Below are 17,545 nucleotides of genomic sequence, written 5' to 3' on the forward strand. Positions count from 1 at the left end.
CTATCACAGTTGTTTCCCTGAATGTAAGGAGTATCAGAGCACCTGCAAGAAGAGCAATGATATTAGAGTACGTGGCTAAACAAAAAAGTGACATAATTTGCTTACAAGAGTGTGCAATAAATGATATACCACCTAAGACGGAATGGAAATTTGGGGAAGCTGTGTGGTCTGGGTGTCATGAGAACAGGAATAGTGGGGTAGGAGTGTTGGTTAGGAATAGGGAGATTATTGTGATTAAAAATATAGTTATTGAACCCGGAAGATTGCAATGTGTTTGGTTGGGATGGAGGGGGATGAAACTGCGCATTTTTAATATATATGCTTCACCTTTAAAAAAGTTAAGAGAAGAGCTTTTTGAAATGCTTCAAATGTTTCTACCAGGGAGGGAGCCAACAATAGTTGCTGGAGATTTTAACTGTGCTTTGGAGAAGAGTGATAGAGTAGGTGGGGCAGAAGAACAGAGGCCTGATGGGACGAGGAATCTCCTCAAAAATATAATAAAGGATTATGGGTTAGTAGACGCTGGGAAAAAGGGGGGGAGAAGCACAACAGTGTACACGTGGTACAGTGATAAAGGAGAGGTCCGTTCGAGAATTGATTTGATACTCCTTTCAAAGGGGATGAAGATGAGAGAATGGAAGGTGATGAAAGTAGTTTTTTCAGATCATGTGTGTATAAAGTGTAGAGTGGACGTGGAAGGGATAGTTGAATATGGCAAAGGATATTGGAAACTAAACGTGGCCCTGATGGAAAACGTAATTTTTAAAAAACAGTTTGAAAGTCTGTATGCGAGAATGAAGGCGAGGATGAGAGAATTCAGGGATGTGGTGGATTGGTGGGAGTGGTTTAAAAAAGAAACTAAAGTTTTCTTTATAAAGAAAGGGTGTGAACAGGCTAGGAAGGTAGAAGAAGAATTTACAGCACTTTATTTAAGAAAGCAATTTTTGCTTAAATTAAGAAAAATGGGGTGGGATGTGGACAATGAGTTGGAGAAAGGGAGGAAAGATGTAAGAAGGCTTATTGAAAAAAAAGGTAAAAGGATCATACACGCCGCAAGAGTGGAAAAGATAGAACAAGATGAGAAGTGTACACCCTATTTTTTTTAAAAAGTTTTTTCGGAAAAAACTATAATGGGTCCAGTGTTAGATAGTAATGAGGGAGAAGTATATGGGACAGTGGAGATAGTGAAGGAAGTGGAGAAATACTATGGAATACTATTTGAGGAAAAATTCAGAGACAAAGGAATGGAGAAAGAACTATTAGAAAGAACACAATGTAAATTGGAGGTGGAAGAACAACACTTCTTGGGAAGGGACTTAAGTGTAATGGAAGTAGAGGAAGGAGTACGAAGAGGGAAGAAGGGGAAGACACCAGGGAGTGATGGGCTCCCCTATGAATTTTACTGTGAGTATTGGGGGTTGATAGGACCAGAGATGGTAAGTGTATTTAAAGAAATTTGGAAAATGGAGAAGGTGCCGGCATCCTTTCGTGAAGGAATTATCACTTTAATTTATAAAAAAGGGGATAAACGAAACCTGAAGAACTGGCGCCCAATTACACTGCTTAATGTCGACTATAAGGTTTTTGCAAAAGTGATCATGGAAAGGATGAAAGGTGTCATTGAAAAATTGGTGGATGAAGATCAGGTATGTGCAGTACCAGGCAGACAGATTGCTGAGAACTTGGGGTTGATAAGGGACTTGCTCTGGTATTGTAAAGAAAGGAACCAGCCAGTAGTAATAGCGAACATAGATTTTGAGAAGGCGTACGACAGGTTGGCCCATAGTTTTCTTTTTAAAGTACTGGGGAAGTTAGGAATTCCAGAGGGATTGCTAAGGCAAATTAGGAATTTATATGATGGGATTTTTAGTAGAGTTATGGTGAATGGATTCTTCACGGAAGAAATACAGATAAGATCAGGAGTGAGACAGGGGTGCCCCCTGTCTCCATTGGCTTTTATATGTGCCATGGAGCCACTATTAAACGAGATCAGGAGAGACAAGGTAGTGAGAGGGGTTGAAGTCCCAGGGAGTGGGGGTAGAAGTGTAAAGACACTGGGCTATATGGACGATTTAACGGTGGTCTGCACAACACAGGCAGCAATCAAGAGAGTGAAGTTCCATATAGAAAATTTTTGTGTTGCAACAGGGTTTAGAGTGAATTGGGATAAGAGCGTTTGTAAAGCTTTTGGTGACTGGAGAGATTTAGATAAGTGCGGGATCCCCGTTGAGAGGCAGCAACTGAAAATCTTAGGAGTATGGTTTGACGAGGAGCTGAAGGGGGAGAGTAACTGGGAGCAGATAGGTGAAAGGATAAATAAAAAAATACAGTTCTGGTCCCTGAGGAAGTTATCAATGGAGGGGAAAGTCTTAATCACAAAAGCGGTTCTTGTACCTATTCTGTTATACATGGGAATGGTGTTCCCTCCGACAAGTAAATGGTTGAGGAAAATAACCAGATTTTTGTTTGTTTTTTTTTGGAGCTCAGAAAAGGAAAAACTAAGAAGACAAGTGGTGTATAAAGACAAAATGAAAGGGGGGAAGGGCCTGCCTGATATAGAGGTTAGTATAGAAGCAAAATATGCAAATTTTTGCATAAATCTAGTTAATAATAAAAATAATAAAGCCGCATGCTTCTGTAGATATGAGGCGGGAGGCATGTTAAGGAGGTTGGGTTTGTTTAAAATTGATTTAAGGAAACCAGTCTGTTTTGTTACCCCAGTTTTTTATGAAAGAATACAAGGTTTCATAGAGAAATTTGGGTTGTTGGGGACAGAAAGAAAATTGTGGGAAGATCATAGGAGAATTAAAAAATTAATAAGTAGTAAAGAGGTGAGTGAGGGTATAGGTGGATTGAGTGATAAACAAGTCGCCCAAGTGTGGAGAAGGGTGAGTCAAAAAGACCTAACTAACAACCAAAAAGATTTGGCTTGGATGACGGCACATAGTTGCCTTCCTGTAAAATATTTTCAAAAGAGGAGAGATCTGTCCAGATCTGAGGTGTGTCCAAGAGAAGGTTGTGGGGGGTCGGAAAACATAGCTCATCTCTTTTGGAACTGTAGATTTGTAAGAAAGGTGTGGCGAGGTTTGGGAAAACTTGTAACTGAAGTGACAGGGGTGGGGAAGTTACAATATAATACAATGATGTATGGGGAGAGTGGGGAGGATGGAAAACAGGAGAATGTGTTGTGGAAGATTGTGAATTGTGTGAAAGAATTGATGTGGGAAGTTAGAAATGTGCTAATTTATAAGAAAGAAGTGATAGGTGTGAATGAGTGTGTTAAGATGATATTGGGGAAAATGTATGTATATTACTTGATGGATGTTAGAAAATTGGGGAAGAAGGAAGGGGAAAAAATTTGGAAGGCCACAAAGTGGAGAAGTTTAATAAGTAAGGTATAGAAAGGTCAAGGTTTTGCAAGATGAAAATGTTCTATTTTAGTAACAAAGGGTGGTATTAAAAGTAGTTTTCTTTTTGATAGTATTAAGGAGTTTAAGGGAGAGAAGGAGTGCAAGAATGGAGCACAGCGAAAGATTGAGATGTGGAGGGACGGGAGAAAAGTATGCTTTTATCATATGGAAGAGAATATGAAGAGATAAAAGATATTTAATGAAGACACTAGGTGCCTTTAGGGTCCGTATGATGGAGTATCGGAGAGTAGAGGCGGGCCGATGCTCCCCTCCACGGGTGGATCGGTGGATGAAAAGCATACAGAAAGGAAAAAAAGGGGGTTTGTAAAGGGTTGAAATAAAAAAGTGTGTATAAAACATGTTGAAAGAATATGTTGTTGAATTGTATCATGTTTGGGGTGATTGTAATGTTGGGATGGTTTATTTGTTTTTCGAAAAGTAAAAATTGTATATAAAAAACTGTTCAATAAAAACATTTAAAAAGAAAAAAAAAAAAAAAGTGAGTTTAGCATTTGTCTTGCCGTAAAATAATGTGCCTTTCTCTACGCGCTATGAAGAAGGTATACCCTGTAAAATGATAATGTTTTAAAAAAAAAGAAAAAGAAAAATTGTTTTATGTACCAAGTCATGTTTGTAAACTTGGAAGTTTTATATGCAAAATTTGTATTGAAATGTTTTGGGGTTTTTGTAATGTCGGGGGTTTTTTATTTTTCGAAAAGTGACAAGTTGTGGAAATTACGTGTCAAGAATAAATAAAGTATTTTCATAAAAAAAAATAAAAAAAAATCTGTTCTTATCAGTTTAATATCTGATACGTCCCCTATCTGGGGACCATATATTAAATGGATTTTTAGAACAGGGAGATGGAAGAAGAGCTTGCTCTGTCCACTCCACGCATTGACCTGGTATTGCAGTACCTCCAGGACCGGTGCACTTCCCTTTGGGGATATTTGGCTTGTATCAAAAAATAGAAACAAATGACTGTCTGACAGAAAAAAAACAAACATGCATTTTTGGCTCTTTCTTTTGCAAAGAAAGAAGAAGATGAAATGACGACAAAATAAAGCCTCCTTCTTTTTGCTGTGTCTTGTTTGCTCTTTTGCGTGGCTTCTTACTTTCTTTTCTTTTCAGCTCCTCCTCGCATGGAGCAGGAGTGCCGCCTGCTGCCTAGCCTAATTCAGTCCGAACGAGCAGATGCCTAAGAAACTCCTGTTGAAGCTGTATCCAAATAGCCTGCATAGCAAACACTGCAGCAGCAAGCAGCAAATGCCTTGACTTGCTGGCTTCTTGTCACAATGGCTGGCTGGCTGAAATGACCTGAACTGAAAAGCCCAGCCACTGGCTGCTTGCTTGCTGCCTGAGTTTCATGGCAGCCCGGACGAGTCGGCTAGCAGAGAAAAAGTGGGCGGTTCCTATGCAAATAAGCAGACGAAGCGTGGTGCCGGAAAAAGAACTGGAAGCATGTGCCTTTTTGGCTGTTTGCTGGCCATGCGGGCCCCCCAGCAGTGTGTGCGGCTGCTTTTCTTTACTCCATAGAAAGTCTTTGGCTTTTGCATCCGTCGTCGTCGTCGCCGCCGCTGCTGCATAGACTCCCCGGAGCTGTGTCGGAAGGAGCGGAGGGACTGGAGGCATGCCTGCTGGGGGAGGAGGCGAGCGGGCAGCCAGCGGCTCCCTCTGCCCTTCTCCCTAAAGCGTAGCGCCCCCTGCCGTCGGGCGGCGCTCAGGCGGGGGCCCATTTCTGGTTATCGCTTCTCGGCCTTTTGGCTAATATCCAGTGTAGTGTTTGACTTGTTGAACACTATAACAGAAGCGTCGGCTGTGAAAACGGCTGCTGGGATGAATTTCTGAGCAGATTTTGACAAAAAAGCTGTAATATTCAGCAGTATCTTCGTTCTGCTCATTTGCATGAGGACGTAGTACCGGTTTCAACCAATAGAGGTCACACTAAGTGTAGTGTGATACCACGGTTAACCAATAGATGGCGCAGTAACTGGAGAGTGTGATATCACTGTCAACCAATAGATGGCGCAGTAACTGGAGAGTGTGATATCACTGTCAACCAATAGAGGTCTCACTACGTGTAGTGAGATATCCAATGTGTCTTTGTGGGTCTGAACCCAACCAATAGAATCGCCAGAAAATGGCAGAAGGTGTACGCCTGAGGAATACCATTCGGTTGCAAGTTGAAGAAGGACGCAGAGAAGAAATTGGATTGAAGTATGTTGTACAAGAAATTTTACTGAAGGTGCTGGAAATGGACTTTGTGAAAACATTGTTTTGCCTGCAAGACTTCCCAAGGATTGGAGTCTATGATCTGACTTTTACCAAGCAAGAGGATTGCCTGAACTACTATGAAAGATTTAAAGCAAAGTTGGATGATACCCTGATGAGAGGAATTCAAGTGATCCCCAGCTTTTCAATGGAAGAAAAACCACTGACTATTCATATGTATAACCCATATGCACGCACAGAGGATCTGCACTTATTTTTGCTGAGGTATTGCAGTGTGGCAAAAGGAGGCCAACAATTGACAAATCAATATGGCGTATACAACGGCAAAAGGCGCTTCTGGGTACGTTTCAGAGAAGATGCATCCGCAGTAGGAGGAGTGATGAGCCCGCCGGCGAATTTTACTATTGGAGGAAATAGGGGGTTCCTGTACTACCCTGGACAACCTACCTTTTGCAGAAATTGCCTACAATATGGACACGTCAGAGAGACTTGTGACAAATCTGGACTGAATTGCAGGAACTGTGGGAAAAATGGACATTCGGCCTATAATTGTGAGTTACCCCGCCTTTGTGATTTGTGTGGGTCACCAGGACATTTGTCTCGTATGTGCACGAATAGAACGTATGCTCAAGCGGCAGGTGGCCGGTGGAGAGAGGGGCCACCACCACCACCCAAGGAGACGACCGTGGTGCCGGAGACACAGGAGGAGAAAGAGGTGACAATACAGAAGGAGGACAATGCGTTTATAGGAACAGAGGGGCCAAGAACAAGCACAGGCATGCGCAGTGTCACAGAGGTTGAGGAGACAAGCCAATCAGAGGAGGAGGAGGAGGATGGTTCAGCGACGATTACGGAGATATACGAGGAAGGGGTGAAGGAACAGAAGGAAGAGGAGGATCGTTTCCTAAACAGCTTGGCGGAGAACCCCAACAAAAGGAAAGAGAAGGACGTTAAGGCTGTGGAGGACTCAGAAGGGTTAGAAGAAAGGGGAACACCTCAACATAAAGACTTTGAACTGGAATCCCAACAAACTGCGCAAACAGATTGGGTAGTAGTAGGGGGAGGTAAACACCTAGTGCAAGGGGAGGTAGAAAACATGGATACAACAGAGAAAAGGAATGCGCTAAAGCGTAGGATGCAGCAAGATGTAGAAAAGGGACAATCAGGTGAGAGAGCACAGTCTATGGTAGGGAAGTCAAAGTTTTTGGTACTAGCACAGGAAGGAGAAAGTGAGAGCGAGGGGGAAGAGCAGGACGATACTGACGAAGAGGAGGATAGCGAGGAGGATAGCCAGGAAGACGAAAAGAGGAGGGAGGGGAGAAGAGAAAGACAAATGATCAAAAGATGGGGAGATAAATATAGAAAAGCGCGAGAGAAATTTGACAATACAAGGAAAGCTTTGTTGGAAACAAATATAGAAAAAAAGAAGAAAAAGCTAGAGCATGTAATACATGGAGTGGGAAAAGAGATAGAAGAGATGGAAAGAGTGTTGGAGAAAGAAACCAAAAAGGAAGGAACCACAACACAAGGGACTGCTGACGGAAACGTGGAATCAGGAGAGAGTGGGACTGGAGATCCATTTCCAAATGTACAGACTTAAAGTTACTACTTTTAACGTGCGGAACTTCAAATCTGAGGCTCGCAGGACGGCAATACTTTCCTGTTTGTCAAAAATAGACACAAATATATTGTGTTTACAGGAGTGTGGCATTCCGGTATGTAGGGACTATGCCGCATTTCAGCGCAGCTGGACCATGGGACCATCGGTGTGGTCGGGAGGTAATGATAGTCGCAGTGCTGGAGTGGCGGTTTTATTTAAAGACAAAAATGTAATCATTGAACATGTGTTGGAGATTGTGCTGGGACGGGCATTATTGGTTAAAGCCAAAATTCAAGGTGTTAGCGTTAGAATTTTCAATGTGTATGCTCCCCCTGATAGACAAAGGAGGTGTGAGGTGTTTGAAGCACTTAAGGTGTTTCTCCCGGGGTCTGGGCCAACTATTGTGGCTGGAGACTTTAACTGTCTTATAGATTTAAAAGGGCGAGCGGGAAAAAGAGAAGTTGAAAATTTAGATAGATCTTCAAAGATGTTGGGGGATTTTGTTACTGATTTATCCTTAACAGATGTATGGCCAAAAATTAACCCTAAGAAAGCGGGGTTTACATGGGAGAACAGACATACAAAATCTAGGATTGACTATCTGTTTGCATCTAAACATTTTGGTATAGAAAAGGCTGTACTGTTGCCAAATATTTTCTCTGACCATAAAATAATGACATGTACAGTAAACATCATGGGAAAGGAAACAAGAGGGAAGGGGTATTGGAAGCTAAATACCTCGCTTTTGGCAAATGAAGAGCTACGGAAAAAATTTCAGGTATTCTATAGCTCTTTGAGTAGAAAAAAAAATACATTCCCATCCATAGTACAGTGGTGGCAAGATGCTAAAATTAAAATTAAAATGTTTTTTATTAAAGCAAGTAGGGAATCGGCACAGCAGCAAAGATTACTGTATCAAAATTTGCAGTACAAACTGCACACATTATTGAAATTTGAGAAGGCTGGTGTGGATGTCACGCAAGACATCGAACAAATTAAACTAGAAATTAAAAAGAAGATTGTTGAAGAAGGAAAAAAAATTATTTTCAATTCCAGAATTAAAAATGTGGAAGAGGGTGAAAAATGTACAAGGTATTTTTTTAAGAAAGCTTTCACCAAAACAGATATGGAAGTCTTAAAGGAGGGATCGGAGACAACTACTTCCAAAAAAGGTCTTTTGAAAATTGCAAAGGTTTTTTATCAAAATTTGTACAATACAAAGAAGGTTGATGGCTCTTTTGTACAAGAGGCACTGGACAATATGTCTGCAGGTATTGAGCATTTTGACCAACAAAGTCTTATAAGAGACCTCTCTGAAAAAGAGCTAAAACAGGTGGTGTATACTGCACCGACACACTTTATTCGAGCAAATACCCGGTATGTACCTGGCAGATACCTGGAATGCGCCACTCCTCACCTCTGACAAGCCCTGTTGCATTTGCCTTCCCAGCCTGGGTTCGTGCCTGGCTGATCTGTTAAATGATAATGATTAGGATTTAATAGGCTGCAATGCTTCGCGTGTCTACCAGATGGCATAAATTCATGAATTGTAATGCAGTATATATATATATACTGTGCAGTATTGCAGCCAGCGGGAATAAAATGCTTCAATCCCTGCTTGGAAAATAACTCAATGCACTCGGGCAGAAAACAGTCACAAACCTCAATACAACCGGGTATACCCGAATTCGTGGGACTAGCCAAGCTCGAATAAAGTGTGTCGCCAGTGTAGTTTTGCAATGAATAAAACCCCCGGTGAGGATGGTATCCCGGTTGAATTTTATAAAACTTTTTGGGAGGACATGAAATGGGATTTATTGGAAATGTATAAAGAATATTTTCTGAAGGCTGATATACCAGAGGCTATGAAAAAAGGAATCATAGTCTTGTTATTTAAAAAAGGGAATAAGGAAGATATTAGAAATTGGAGGCCTATTAGCTTGCTAAATGTGGACTATAAAGTATATACAAAAATTATAGCGTCTAGAATCAAGGAGGTTATTGCTAAGGTTATTCACCAAGATCAGACGTGTGCAGTCCCAGGGCGGACGATCTGGGATAACTTATCCCTGTTAAGAGATGCCATTGGGTACACGAAGGACCGGAACCTGAAGATGGCTATCTTAAGTTTGGATTTTGAAAAGGCCTATGATTCGGTGGCACATGAATTTTTGTTTAAAGTGCTAAAGAAAATGGGGTTCCCAGATATTCTGCTAAAGCAAATTGCTACGGTATATAGAAATTGTACCAGTCAAATTTTGATTAATGGACACCTTACAGATGATGTGCACATTAGATCAGGGGTGAGACAAGGATGCCCCTTGTCACCAATTTTGTTTATCTGTGCAATTGAACCTTTATTGCATGCTATCAGAAGAGATAAAATGATAAAGGGAGTCTTTGTACCTGGTAGCGGAGGACAACAGGCTAAAGTGATTGCTTACATGGACGATGTTAGTATTTTATGTACAGATAGGTATTCACTTAAAAGAGCTTCTTTTCAAGCCGAGTGTTTTAAGCAGGCCTCTGGCCTAAAAGTAAATGTTAAAAAAAGTGCATGTATGACCTTTGGAGAGTGGAAACTAGACGAGTTACCTGACTGCCAGCTTAAAAATGATCAAATTAAAATTCTGGGTATAATTTTTGATCAAGAGTTAAAAGGGGTGGAAAATTGGAAATTGATTTTTCAAAAAGTAACGGCCAAAATACGGATGTGGTCCCTTAGAAGTTTGACGCTAGAAGGGAAAACGCTTATTACAAAAGTTATTTTATTGCCAATTTTGTTGTATGTAAGTTTGGTATTCCCCCCGAATGATTTTTGGCTCAGAAAGATTAAGAAATTGATCTTCACCTTTTTTTGGGACTCCAAATCAGAAAAATTGAAACGGGAAAAAGTGTGTAGGAGCAAACTACAAGGTGGTAAAAACTTCCCTGATATAAATATGTTTATTTTTATTAAATATGTGGCCTATTATGTCACACTGGCAGATAAAGATACAAAAGCTGCATGTTATGTGAGATATGCTGCAGGCAGCATACTCCATAGATATAAATGGAATATGATTACGAGTAAGGTGCCTTTTATGTTGGTACCATCTGAGTTTTATATAATAGTAGAAAAGATGGTAAAACTGTATAAGTTGAAAGATCTGCCCAAAGAGGTGATCGGGAATCAAAGGAAACTGACAAAAATGTTACAGGACCAAAAAGACATTTTACAGGTGTTAAATTATACGCAAACATATGCCAAGGAAATATGGAGGAGAGTAGCTGCTCCTTTTTTGACCCATTCTCAACAAGATTTGGGGTGGGCTGCAGTACACGGCTGTGTGCCAGTCAGAGAATTCCAGCATAGGCGACGTTTAGCAACTACGGCATCATGCCCAAGAACAACATGTGCTGATAATGAATCGGTTATGCATTTGCTGTGGAATTGCCCTTATGCTACTAGGGTTTGGAGGAAGATGGGCAAAATTCTCAAAATGGTCAGTGGGATTAAAAAAATTGACTATTATGTTGTTTTCTATGGCATTTCAGAATGTTTAACTATGGAAAATTTTAAACGGATGTGGCAGACGGTCTCTTGTATTAAAGAGGCCTTATGGAAATGTCGAAATTTACTGTTACATAAACATGTTCTCTTATCAGAAGACCAATGTGTGGGACTGGCCTTAGGGGCTTTATATCTATATTTTCTGTTGGATAAAAAACAAATGGGAAATAACGCAATGAGTGTCTGGCATACTGATGAGTGGAATGAAAATGTTTAAAGACAAAGTGTTAATGGACCAAGTAATGTTGCCAATTTGGAAGTTATATGTATATTTTGTATTGAAATGTTTTGGGGTTTTTGTAATGTTGGGTGGTTTTTTATTTTTCGAAAAGTGAAACTTTGTGGAGATTACGTGTAAAAACGGAATAAAGTATATTTTATAAAAAAAAAAAAAAAAAAAAAAAAAAAAAAAATCTGTTCTTATCAGTTTAATATCTGATACGTCCCCTATCTGGGGACCATATATTAAATGGATTTTTAGAACAGGGAGATGGAAGAAGAGCTTGCTCTGTCCACTCCACGCATTGACCTGGTATTGCAGTACCTCCAGGACCGGTGCACTTCCCTTTGGGGATATTTGGCTTGTATCAAAAAATAGAAACAAATCACTGTCTGACAGAAAAAAAACAAACATGCATTTATGGCTCTTTCTTTTGCAAAGAAAGAAGAAGATGAAATGACGACAAAATAAAGCCTCCTTCTTTTTGCTGTGTCTTGTTTGCTCTTTTGCGTGGCTTCTTACTTTCTTTTCTTTTCAGCTCCTCCTCGCATGGAGCAGGAGTGCCGCCTGCTGCCTAGCCTTTTGGCTGCGATCATTATGGTCGTTTGCTGAAGGGCCAACGGAGAGAGGGACCGACCCCTTGGCCTTGGAGCATCGCCCGAAAGGGCTAAAGCTCCCTGCTGCTTTTGGGGGGACGCACCCAATCTTGCGACAGAATCGAGATGGCGGCTTTCTATACGGGAGCGCGCATGAAGAACACCCTGCGGATCCATGCGGATGAAGAAGTGAGAGGACAAGTTACCCTGAGATACGTCATGGAGAAGATCTTAAGAGACGTGCTGGGCGTTCCAACCGGGAAGCTGTTTTGTGTACAGGACTTTCCACGCCAAGGTAATTACGACATAACCTTCGTTGTGCAAAGTGATGCTTTAAACGTGTACGAAAATTTCAAGAAATGCAGAGGTGACGATAGACTCCGAGGAGTGTCGATAGAACCTTGTTTCATGATGGAGGAATTGCCCCTTATCGTGCACATGTTTAACCCTTACATGAAGACGGAGGACATTACTACCTTCCTTAAAAGGTATTGTGTTTCAGTTAAGGGAGGCTTTAAACAATCAAATAATTGGGGTGTCTTCAATGGCAAAAGGAAGTATTGGGTGCAGTTCAAACCAGATGCTGGGTGTATAGGTGGAGTTATGCAGCCTCCTGCAAACTTTAGCATCGCAGGAAACAGGGGATACTTATGGTACCCTGGTCAACCACAGTACTGCCGAAAATGTTTCACTTATGGACACATCCAAGAAGAATGTCCAAAGACATCAGTGGTCTGCAGAAGATGTGGAAAGGATGGGCATATGGCGGCAAATTGTGATGCACCGCACACTTGTGATCTATGTGGAGACGCCAACCACGTCTCGAGACAGTGCCCTGAACGGACATATGCTAAGGCACTAGTTGCCGAACAGAGAGCACATGAAGAAGGAGGTGAAATTGAAGAGGTTAGTTCGCCAGAAACCCCTGAGGCGGAAGCAGTTGCAGAGGTAGTAGAGAGTGAACTATCAAGCGACATAGAGCCAGAGATGGGGTCGGTTACTTTGGCGGAGAGAGAAGTACCTCTTGTGGAGGAACAAGGAAAGACGGATCCAGAACTTACAGAAGAAATGGAGGTCCAGATGTTCCAAGAGAAGGGGAAACCCGCAAAGCGCAAAGCGGGGGAGGGAGGGGAATCGGCGAGTAAGACCCGTTTGATGGAAGAAAGAGATAGTGAAGGTGACACAATAGCAGACTTTCATATTTCGGACATTTCGTCAAGTTCGGAAAACCCAGAAAGCCCAGGTCAGAGTATTGAGGATGACCACTCATCAACGAGCTCAATTATAGGTTATGCATCAGAAAAAAGAGTGGATATTTTTGGGGAGATGATAGGGGTGCGGAAAAAAAAGAAAGAAGGGGAAGAAACATGAGTGTTGAAAGGGAGACTTTTGGCCCTCAAACCTTTCTTATCCTGATGCTTATTATATGCTCATTGAATGTGCGCAGCATAAGGAGTGCAGCGCGCAGAGCAATGGTCCTGGACTACGTTAAGCATACAAGGGGAGATATTGTATGCCTGCAGGAATGCGCTTTGGAACACGCCCCAAGGGTAGGGGAGTGGAAGGAAGGACTAGCAGTGTGGTCACCTGGGAGTGCATGCAGGAATAGTGGCATCGGGATTTTGATTAAAAACCATAGGGTGACAGTAACCCAAATGGTAATAGTGGAACCAGGTCGGATAATGTTAGTGGTGTTAGAGGTGGGGGGTAATAGATTTAGACTTTTTAATGTATATATGTCTCCAAGAAGGAAGGAGAGGAGAGTACTGATAGAGAGACTTAAATTGTTTCTACCGGGCTCTGAACCAACAGTGGTGGTGGGTGATTTTAATTGCACGGTGGCGGGGGGTGATAGAGAGGGGGTAGGAGATGGCGGAGGTGTGGACAGCACGGGTGTTTTGCTTCAAAATCTAATAGATGACTTACACTTAAGTGACCAGGGGAAGGTTTTGGTGCCGAAAGAGAAGCGTTTTACTTGGAACAGCGATAAAGGAACAGCCAGATCTCGGATCGACTTCTTCTTGACACGTGGTCTTAAGGTGAGTACGGTCACTCAAAAAGAGGTGGTGTTCACTGATCACGTATGGATGGAAGGGAATATATGCTTAGGTGAGGAAGCGGAATATGGAAGGAGTGCTTGGAAGCTAAATGTGAGGCTGCTTGAGGATGAATGGGTAAGAAAGAGTTTTGAAAGGATGTACGAAAGGTTGCAAATGAAGAAGGATGAATATGGGGACCTGAGTGAATGGTGGGAGATGGTGAAAATGGAGACTAAAAGTTTTTTTATTAAAAGAGGATGTGAGAGTAAAAGGAAGGAGAGAGAGGAATATGAGAGGTGGCATTTGCGCCTTAATTTTTTGTATAAATTGAGGAATTTTGGGGAGGAGGTAGAGTCAGATATTAGGGAGGCTAGGGAGAAGATAAAGGGGATGCTTGAGAAGAAGGGAAAAGAGATAATCTTTCAAGCTAGGATAGAAAGAGCAGAGCAGGGTGAAAGTTGCACGCGCTTCTTTTTCAAGAAGGCGTATGCAAGAAAGGAATATATGAAGAATGTAAAAGACACAAATGGGTTGGAGGTGACTGAAAAGAGAAGAATGATGGAAGTGATTGAGGAATTTTACAAAGAGTTGTATGAAGTGAAAGGAAGGGATGAGAGTTTTGAGAAAGACGTGTTGAATGCACTAGAGAGGGTGTTGGAGAAGAGAGACCAGGAGGTATTAGACAGAGAAATTACAATAGGAGAGTTGGAAGAAGCTCTGGACAAGGGGAAATCAAATAAAACCCCTGGGAGTGACGGTTTACCCTACGAGTTTTATCGGACATTCTGGGGAGTCCTTGGCAGGGACTTCCTGGAGGTTTGTGAAGCATGCTGGAGGAAAACAGAACTTCCAAATTCGATGAGAGAAGGCATAGTGATTTTAATCTTTAAGAAAGGGGACAAATCGGAGCTTTCAAACTGGAGACCGATTACTTTATTAAACTCAGACTATAAACTTATAGCAAAAGTTTTAGCCAATAAAGTTAAAAATATAGTGGATCAAATTGTTGGGGAGGAACAGGTGTGTGCAGTGCCGGGGAGACAGATTGGAGAGAACCTAGCTTTATTAAGGGATGTGATTGAAGATTGTAAGGGAAGGAAGCAAGCCATGCTAGTTACAACTCTGGATTTTGAGAAGGCTTTTGACAGGGTTTCTCATGATTTCTTGTACAATGTGCTTGGGAAAATGGGAATCCCTGGACATTTTTTGGGGTTTATAAAAGTTTTGTACAAGCACGCTTATAGTCGGATTCAGGCAAATGGCTTTTTGACAAAACAGATAGAGGTTAAGTCGGGCGTGAGACAGGGGTGCCCGTTCTCTCCAGTGGCGTTTATTTGTGCACTAGAACCATTGGTTCGTTTAATTAACAGAGATAAATTTATTAGAGGGGTAGAGATTCCGGGGAGTAGAGGCTGGAGCGTCAAAATTTTAGCATATATGGATGATGTTACTCTAGTTTGTAAGTCGTCAGTCGCCCTCAAGAGAGCTCTATTCCAGACAGATATTTTCTGCCAAGCCTCTGCTTTTAAGATCAATAGAGCGAAGTGTAATATTAAGGCATTTGGGGAGATAGAAGGGTTGGGGGAACTGAACATTCCCGTAGTTGAGGGTCCCCAAGAGGTATTAGGCCTTAGTTTTGATAACAAATTGGAAGGGACGCAGAACTGGGTGAACTTGGAGGCTAAACTGAATAGGAAAATAAGTTTATGGTCCATGAGAGCCTTGACCCTAGAGGGAAGGAACCTGATAATAAAGTCAGTGTTCCTCCCGAGCATATTATATATCGGCCTGATCTTTCCTCCAACGAATGAATGGTTGCGAAAGATTTGGAGGTTGTTGTGCACCTTTTTTTGGGGATCCAAGATAGAGAAGTTAAGAAGGAGTAGAGTAGTCAAATCAAGAGAAAAGGGGGGGAAGAGCCTTCCTGATTTGGAAGTGTTCTTGTACGTAAATTATATCAGTTTTTACATACGTAGAGTAGGTAGGGAGGAGTTGTTGTGTTCACAATTTTGTGAATACATGCTGGGGGGAATGTGTAGAAGACTTTGGGGAGTTAGGAATGACCTCACGAGACCCTTTTGTTTCAACCCGTCACGTTTCTATAAAGTTATAGAAATGTATATTTTAAAATTTAAGGTGCAAATGCTGGGAATGGAGGTTTGGAAGACTAGGAAGAAAGTAACAAATGTGTTGAAAGAGAGGGAAAGAATGGAGATGATTGGGGGATTGACTGGAGAGCAAATGAAAAAGGGATGGAAGATGGTGAATGAGAAGTATCTGTTTAATGAGCAAAAGGATGTGGCATGGATGGCAGCATGGATGTGCCTCCCGGTGCGTGAAGTACAAAAGAGATGGGAACTGGTTGAAACGGACAGATGCCCGAGAGAATGTTGCGAGGCAGTGGAGAGCGTGGTCCACCTACTCTGGGAGTGTCCTTTTGCAAGGGCGGTGTGGAGGAAGGTGGGCCCACTGTTCAAAGAAGTTACGCTCTTGAAAAGTTTGAGTCTAGAGAGAATGTTGTTTGGTTTGGGTAAGTATGAGAATGGAAGAGAGAGAGTGGCGTGGCAACTGATAAACTGCGTGAAAGAGGCTCTATGGCAAATGAGGAATGTTTTGGTGTTTCAGCAGGATGAGGTGAACGTGAGAGATTGTGTTAAGGTGATTTTGAGCAGGATGTATCTGTATTATAGTATAGATAGAAAGTCAAATAGAGATCTGGCTGACCTTTGGAAACGTGAATCTTGGAAGGACCTAGTGTAAATGATGGGAGTGGAGAAATTTTCTTCCTCTAGAGGAAAGAAGGGGAAATGAAAAGATAGGGAAATGTTTAAAAATATATGTTTTTTATTTTTTTCAATATCAAAGCATAAAGGGGTGTTGTATTATGGGTGGTTTTTTATTTTTCGAAAGGTTCTTGCTTTCTGTAAAAATAACCTGAACATTTATTTGAAATAAAGTACAACTTTAAAACAAAAATCTGTTCTTATCAGTTTAATATCTGATACGTCCCCTATCTGGGGACCATATATTAAATGGATTTTTAGAACAGGGAGATGGAAGAAGAGCTTGCTCTGTCCACTCCACGCATTGACCTGGTATTGCAGTACCTCCAGGACCGGTGCACTTCCCTTTGGGGATATTTGGCTTGTATCAAAAAATAGAAACAAATGACTGTCTGACAGAAAAAAAACAAACATGCATTTTTGGCTCTTTCTTTTGCAAAGAAAGAAGAAGATGAAATGACGACAAAATAAAGCCTCCTTCTTTTTGCTGTATCTTGTTTGCTCTTTTGCGTGGCTTCTTACTTTCTTTTCTTTTCAGCTCCTCCTCGCATGGAGCAGGAGTGCCGCCTGCTGCCTAGCCTAATTCAGTCCGAACGAGCAGATGCCTAAGAAACTCCTGTTGAAGCTGTATCCAAATAGCCTGCATAGCAAACACTGCAGCAGCAAGCAGCAAATGCCTTGACTTGCTGGCTTCTTGTCACAATGGCTGGCTGGCTGGCTGAAATGACCTGAACTGAAAAGCCCAGCCACTGGCTGCTTGCTTGCTGCCTGAGTTTCATGGCAGCCCAGACGAGTCGGTTAGCAGAGAAAAAGTGGGCGGTTCCTATGCAAATAAGCAGACGAAGCCTGGTGCCGGAAAAAGAACTGGAAGCATGTGCCTTTTTGGCTGTTTGCTGGCTATGCGGGCCCCCCAGCAGTGTGTGCGGCTGCTTTTCTTTACTCCATAGAAAGTCTTTGGCTTTTGCATCCGTCGTCGTCGTCGCCGCCGCCGCTGCTGCATAGACTCCCCGGGGCTGTGTCGGAAGGAGCGGAGGGACTGGAGGCATGCCTGCTGGGGGAGGAGGCGAGCGGGCAGCCTGCGGCTCCCTCTGCCCTTCTCCCTAAAGCGTAGC

General features: G+C 42.0%; 2 non-coding genes and 1 pseudogene across 2 annotated transcripts; all 3 read left to right on the plus strand.

The window, feature by feature from the left end:
- Window positions 1–4,164: 4,164 nt before the first annotated feature.
- LOC142500088 (U2 spliceosomal RNA) lies at window positions 4,165–4,349 on the plus strand. Its single transcript, XR_012802799.1, has one exon. It is a non-coding gene; the product is annotated as a U2 spliceosomal RNA (small nuclear RNA).
- Window positions 4,350–11,167: 6,818 nt separating this feature from the next.
- LOC142500182 (U2 spliceosomal RNA) lies at window positions 11,168–11,361 on the plus strand. Its single transcript, XR_012802836.1, has one exon. It is a non-coding gene; the product is annotated as a U2 spliceosomal RNA (small nuclear RNA).
- Window positions 11,362–16,608: 5,247 nt separating this feature from the next.
- LOC142500834 (U2 spliceosomal RNA) lies at window positions 16,609–16,779 on the plus strand (annotated as a pseudogene).
- The last annotated feature ends 766 nt before the right edge of the window (window positions 16,780–17,545 follow it).

This window comes from Ascaphus truei, chromosome 7 (assembly GCF_040206685.1).
Source record: "Ascaphus truei isolate aAscTru1 chromosome 7, aAscTru1.hap1, whole genome shotgun sequence".
Lineage (NCBI taxonomy): Eukaryota > Metazoa > Chordata > Amphibia > Anura > Ascaphidae > Ascaphus > Ascaphus truei.